This window comes from Bactrocera latifrons, unplaced genomic scaffold, assembly GCF_001853355.1.
Source record: "Bactrocera latifrons isolate USDA-ARS-PBARC rearing strain unplaced genomic scaffold, ASM185335v1 scaffold_28, whole genome shotgun sequence".
NCBI lineage: Eukaryota > Metazoa > Arthropoda > Insecta > Diptera > Tephritidae > Bactrocera > Bactrocera latifrons.
Window position 1 is genome coordinate 1794260 of NW_017536407.1, and position 7312 is coordinate 1801571.

The window sequence follows — 7312 nt, forward strand, 5'->3', positions numbered from 1 at the left end:
GCGTGCCCTAATGCACACGCTTGATCTGCGGCACTCAACCGCACAGCCGATGTTGAAGGGGGAAAGGAATAACAAAAAAAATATAACAAAAACCAAAAGTCTGCTTACAAAATTACTACAACAACACCGAAGTCACTGCGTAAAAACATCAACTAAAATCTGCTCGCTTTGCGTTTTGCGGTTGCCTGCTGCCCGCCAACCATGCAACCCAGCTCAGCAGCTAGCGCTTGCTTAGAGTCTGTGTCTCAGCCTTAGCCTCAGCCACTGCGGTTTCTYCGTTCAACCACAGAGCAAGCAAGCTTATATTGCTGACTACACCGGTCAGCCAATTGTTGTTGTTTTTGTTGAGCTTTGCTTTGCTGTGCTGCGGTGTCGGCTGTGGCATACGATGCGCAGCCAATTACTTGTTGTAAGTCATCAACATCAWCATGAACCGTTTTGGCTTTTGTTGCTAGTCGCTGGTGTTGATAGCATCTTCTGCTTGATTTAGCATGTCTTCGTGGTTCAACACTTTTCGCTTACACCAACCGACCAACCAACCGACCGACCAACCAATGATGGGGCAAGCATAATGTATTGTTTTTGGTTCGCCGCATGCCGTACGCCACATTATGCCGTTGTCGCACACACACACGCACACAYACATGTTGCATATACTTTACTTGAAATGCGCACTTAATCGTTAATAATTGTTGTTGTTGTTGTTCCTGCTTATGTTTTTGTTGGCATTAAATTACAGCTATGACAGTTTCATTTTAGTCTGTCTGCTGAATGGTTTTATAATTGACGGAAATCAATCAAAACCTATATGAATATGACAGCTGGTGGCATAAAACCAAAAAATCAACCGCGCCGGTGGTTGCTACTATGGCTAATTGGTTTCGAGCTAGAATACGAAATAAAGTTTTTGTTTAAATACCTGTGATTAGTGTGGAGCTGGCGCAGTGAGATTGTGTAATCACCTCAGCCGTTAGTCAAGCCCACCTTTTTACTGCTGTAATTTCCAGAATATTTACTTCTGCTGTAATTAACGAATCGTTGGAGAATTGTGTAAAGATTTCAGAGTCCTTCCAATATTAATTAACCCTCCTTTTCCTGGATTGGCACGGTGACTGCACGAAAKCTTTTAACCCAGCTTTTGCAGACGTGGCAGCCCTAAATTCTGTTCGCAATTTTTTGCTAATTCGAATCCAATCAGAGCTATAATCTTCTACTAACAATGTCGTCGATAGATAATATTCCGAAAACTTCCCGAAATTAGTCATATGCTGTTCATCATACTATTTTCCAGACTTGCTGAAGATTTTCATTGCCAATATAAATTAAGGATCACAGCCACAGACATCTTAGCGGCTATTTGTGGTTGCTAGGATAAGGCGGTAAAGTTTTTTCTCACGATTTCTTGATGATGTCTCGAAGCCAACTTGTAGCGGCTTTTTCTCTGCTCCCATACCTGCGAGTCACTTATAGGTGGAAGAAGCCGTGGAAGTATGGGGGCAGGGAGCTGCTTTACGGATGGATCGAAGCTTGGGGGAAGGTTGGTGGAGGCGTATATTATCAGGAACCCTCTATCAACTTCCGTTTCAGACTTCGTGATTTTTGCATTTGCCCCCCGACTTTGCCATTAAGGGACCGATAGATGTTGTGTTGAGTAGTGCAGCCTCCTTCGAAAGAGTTGGGGGTAGGTAGTCACTCTGATAGCAGGGCGACGATTTTCGCCATAAGCTCACTAGTGTTGCAGCGCTGTTGTTAAGGAATGCATAATCTCGTAATCTATTTCATCGGGTCACTTAGTTATAAGACTAGTGTGAGCGCCAAGCCACAGGGTAATCGCAGGACACTGTTAAGCTGACGAGCTGACAAGAAAAGCTACTCTAGCCCCGCTATCAAGAGAATGGGAACGGGTCGGTGCCATCCTAAGCTCATGCGTGCTTCTATGGAGCAGCCGGGCTACGCGGAGGCTTGGCCAGCGCTGGGCTACAATCAGTTAATGCGCTGCCGCAATAATCTTTTGGCTCAAGATCGATCTGAAAAGATCTTTTCCCTCATTAAAGCTATCCTCTTTCCAGTTATGGGTGTTCTAACAGGCCATTGCCCTATCGACTTTCAAGTTATAAAGTTGAAAATAGTTCCGGACGGCAGCTGCAGAAGCTTTATTAAAGRAGACGTGGTGGAAACATCTCAGCATTACCCTGATTGCTTCGCTTTTGCTTAAACACTTGGAAGCTCGTACTTTTAGATATCCCAATTAACTGACTTCAATGGAACTGATAGACAGAAAACTCTACTGCTCAATACTCAATACTGACTGAAAGTACTCACTCGATCTATCTACAGATGTGAAGTCTTACASTGTCGTMACCCGAAATTTGTTTCATTTTAAAGGCATTTTATGGTTTGATGAAATATTATTGAAACTTTTACTCCATTACAATTACAAATTACAAAACTTGAAGAAAGTTTGGGATGATAAAATATATGACAGATTACACTTCCTATWAACAAATATTTAAGATGATGACACCTGAAAAATTGAAAAAGCAAACCGGGATCACGTACTCCATAAGAAGTAAAGATGGATAGGAACAAATGGAACACCGCAACAGAAAACGTAGTTACATTTCAGTACATCAACAATACAATCACGCATTTTCAATAACAGTAATCAATATTATCTGCCAACGAATCACATACCACCCACTTTTGTACTACAAACTCTCRCTATTGCTGGAATCATATTCATTTTGGTGCAAACTACGACGCGCTGCGGCTGCCTGTTCGAATCAAAACGCCACAGTTTGACCTAGAACTGCCGCCGTGATGAGAGCTGATGTGCAACAAGTGATGCAAGCTGCCTCGCCTGATAATATTGCGCTACTAAACATGATGGTATCGACAAATAAACAGCACATTTGTAAGACAGTCACTCCGAATCGATCGTTGGATCTTAATATGCTTTCGTTTCTTTTTGAATTTTCATTCTAATATTTATCTTTTTCTGCTGAAAAACTATTCAAATAAATGCACTGAACCGGCAAAAGCGCCTTGAGCTGCACTTCTGATACAAACTGTGATAGCACGAGTACAGTTAGTCGCTAACATTGTTGCAGCTGATTTTATGAGTGTTTCACATGCGCACCTTAATTTGCTTTTCGTCTTTTTTGCGTTTTTTCTCTTACTGCTATCAAGCTGTTTCCGTTTCATCTCCACTTGCGTTTTTCTTTATTCATTATTTTTGGTTGTTGAGCGGATTMTGTTTTCGAATACTAAAAATTAGAGCTAGCACGCAATGTATTTATATTCCGTGTAAGCTGAAAGAAAATTAGAATACTTTTATATTAAGGAGCACTCAAAGCTTCTGTGATGAAGGTTAGAATAAATTAATACCGGATATCGCATACATGCTATGCTTCCCAGGCTTACGCGTGAAACATTCTACTATTATTAGCTCTAAAGAGTGGAAGTATTGGTAACAGAGTAGTCCTCCTAGATTTTAATTTGGGTCCACTAGCAATCTCGATTCTGCTACTTGTCATATTATCCAACATTTAATTTCATTATTTCGAAAGAAAAAGTTTCTAAATTATTTAGACTGATAATCATTATTAGATATATTCAGCACCGCTTTAACAGCACACACATATCAGATTTTCAGCAGCAGTCGAAAATTAAAGTTTTTTTTTTTTTAAGAATATATTGTAGCATTTGAAAATATTTTTATTCGAAACTCCAKTTTAAATAGTGTTTTATTGAAATTGTGCAAACATTTAGCGCGGAAATCTTTCCCCCACTGATGATACTCAGTCCGAAGTAGCACCTGTTGGCAAGGGTTATTCTGCATTATATTTCGAGGCTGTCATTGTTGTCTGTRGTAATGCTAGTTTCAAGATAGACGAAAATTTTCAAGGCAACCAAGTTCTGACTGTCAACAGTGACGTGCCTAGTCGCGAGTGCGACGACTGTTTGTTTGATGACAGGAGTTAACTATTTCGTCTTGTCCATGGTGAATATTTGGTCAGTTGTTGATTTTCCAGGACTGAAGCGACACTGTTGGGTTCAATCAGTTTGTTATCGCACAGTAGTTGGCGCAGACTGTGGGGTACCCCTTTTCGTGAAATGGATAGAGCACACCACAAAAAATACTAGATTACTGAAACCAATAAAAGAGTAAAGAAACAAAACTGAAAACATGACGTCGACGTCCAATTTAGCATGAAACAGCTAACCATAACTGAACACTAGAATGTGCAGACACCATATAAAGGCGGTAAACTGCAACAATTGATCTCGGAGTTCCAAAGATTCAAGCTCCATGTACTGGAAACAGTTGGTTTGAGCTTGATAAACACCTGAACTTAAATTCATAAAATGAAATACTATATTTGTGTCGAAATATAAAATTGCCTATATTTAGACGCAACCTAGGGAAGTCATACACCTTCTATAAGTATAGATACAGCAACAGCAATATAGCAACTTAAGGCGACGATGATGATTAGGAAAATATTGTTTTGTTCCAAAYTCAACTTTACTCTAAAATCATGCCATGATCAGCTTTTTTCTACAATGCTCCATTAAAATATTTTATTATAATATTAACATAACTCTGTCAAGAACAAAAAACGAGTATATGCACTAAAAATTAATATTCAGACAGCTACTTCTTCAGATAATTAAATTATGGCCCTTCATCAGTTTTTCTTGGAAAATATGCCTCCTTTGTAGTTCAATATATGTACTACTAACAAGCTGAGCACCTAACAACGTGGCGGCACGCCATAAGCCAACGCCGTAACTAAGCCGACACATTTGTCCATAAATTGAAGAAATGTTAAGGGCATTTACAGCGCGCAACACTGCATAAGCAGCAGCATAATCCTAATTGGTAATTGCGAATATTATTTACAACTAAACGCTTGTACTTCCGCAAAGGCTACGAACCCACTTTAGTACACAGTAAGTACATGCGGCTGAAAGCATGCAAATATGCATGTAGCTTGCTTGTAAGCATACCCAATTGCTTCATGGACTTCCTACATTCCTTCTATGCATGAAACACTCATATAGAATTTTACTATGCGCCGCGCTGATAAGCAGCAGCAAATTGCTTTAATTTTTTAAGGAGTGCAACAAATCGGTTTTGCCACAAATGACAAAGTCATGGCACAAATATGATTGGCGGTGAATGTAGTCCCTGTTGCATAGCGAAGCAAAGTATGGCAAACATTGCTGGTGAAATGCCTGTAAAATACCAGAAAAATATAACATGCCACATGTTGCATAAATAACTACATGCTGGCTGGTAAGTAGCCAAGTGCGGAGGATTTCATACTAATTAGCGCGCTTACCGTTATTGCCAGCTGTAGGCGAGACAGCACATAAGTCCAATGCCGCTGCTTCTTTACGCTGTTGTGCCACCGCTGGTTGCACGTACGCTTGTTAATTTGTAATTGACTTCGAAGTGCTTTTGCCCATAAAGTAGCAACGTTGTTGCCAATAATAAACATCAATTGCACTCTGTAGACTTCTTAAGCAGTTGCTGTAGTTGTTGTGCTTTGTTGTTGGTATTGTAAAAAGTCAACTAGCTGGAATATGTAAGGCCATGTRTCGCGAGTAGGCATTCTAATCGTGCCACCAAGCAGTGACTGACTGATTTTAGCGTGACGATTACCTCACTTTCGTATTTGTTGCTGGCCAAAATGGAAATGCTTAGAACACAATGCTTAGCCTGTTKCCTCTGGTTTTTGCAGCAATGAATGCATCAATCTACTTTTGGCTTCTAAGTAAGTTTTTATTGCTGCCACAAATTGTTATCAGCAACCAGCTGTATATTTTGCTTATCTATTTTCGTACTCTACTTGTTTTTGCAACATGTCGCACAAGTTGCCATAACAGTTTTATTGATCCCTTGATTTCTATTCCGATTGAGACATCCACTTCTGACTTTCTACGCGCTCACTTAATTTGTACTTGTTGTTTATGGTYGTGCGCTTTTGTTGTTGTTTTAAGTTACCATATCTATATGGATCTATATTTACTTTTATTTTTTCAATTAGCCTAAWCAGACTTCGCAGAACATGTCTAAATGAAGAAAATTTATTTTGATACATCACCTTGTGGGAGACCTAGTACCATATATATATGAAATTAGTTAACGTAAAGCAAAAATTATAATATATTTCTGTCACATAAAAAGCCSTTCCCCTCAAAAATCCAATCCGGCTATTGATGTATCATATAGGAATAGGAATTAAAAAAATCATAATTAAACTTAAAGTAACATAACTCAACTTAACTTATTTCTACTTAACTTAACTTGACCCAAACACTTAATTGACTTAGTAACACAGAAAGCAAAATCTCAGTAGCTTATAAAATTCAAAATCAACCTCACCTAACATAACATAACTCAATTTCACTTAACATAACTTTATACACAAATTTCATTGAATTATTAATATAAAAAAATCAAATTTATGTGTAATTTAAGAAAATGCAGAATTAGACTTAACGTAACAAAACTTAASTTAACTTCRTTTTACTTAACATAACGTCAATAAAAAATTTCATTGCATTATTAATATAAAAAATCGAATTTATGCGTAATTTAAAAAATGTAGAAATAAACTCAACTTAACATAACGTAACGTAACATAACATAACAAAGAATTATTAATATAAAAAAACCTAATTTATGTGTGGTAAAATTTAGACTTAAATTAATGCAACATAACATAACTTGGCTTAACTGAATTTTACTTACATAACATTACTGAAAAACTTCACTTTATATTGGGAAAACGAATTATACGTAATTTGTAAAATGAATAATTAAATTTAACGTAGCATAACGTTACTTAACTTAACATAAATTAACAAAAAAATTTCCGTACTTAATACAGAAAACAAACAAAGAGTACTTTATAAAAAGAAAAAGAAAATTTAACGTAATAAAACTTAACATAACTTATTTTAACTTAACRTAACTTTGCTTAAAAACTTTGCCGGATTAATAATAAAGACAAAAACCGAATCTCTTCGTAACTTTAATATTCGCTGGGAACATGAGGCACTTACTCATCACTCTCATAACGACAACAGCAACAGCAGCAAGTCACAAGAAGGAAGCACAAGCTGCATAGCTCCGGTCACTGAATGAATTAAATGTTCGTTTTGTAATATTTAATAGACAAACAAGCAACTGCCCGGTATTTGGTTGACACTTGTCGCTTGCCGTTAAGATTTCTTGATTCTGCTATGCTATGCTAGACTATATTTCTTTTTTGACGCTTCTTGGTTTTTTTTTTTTTTT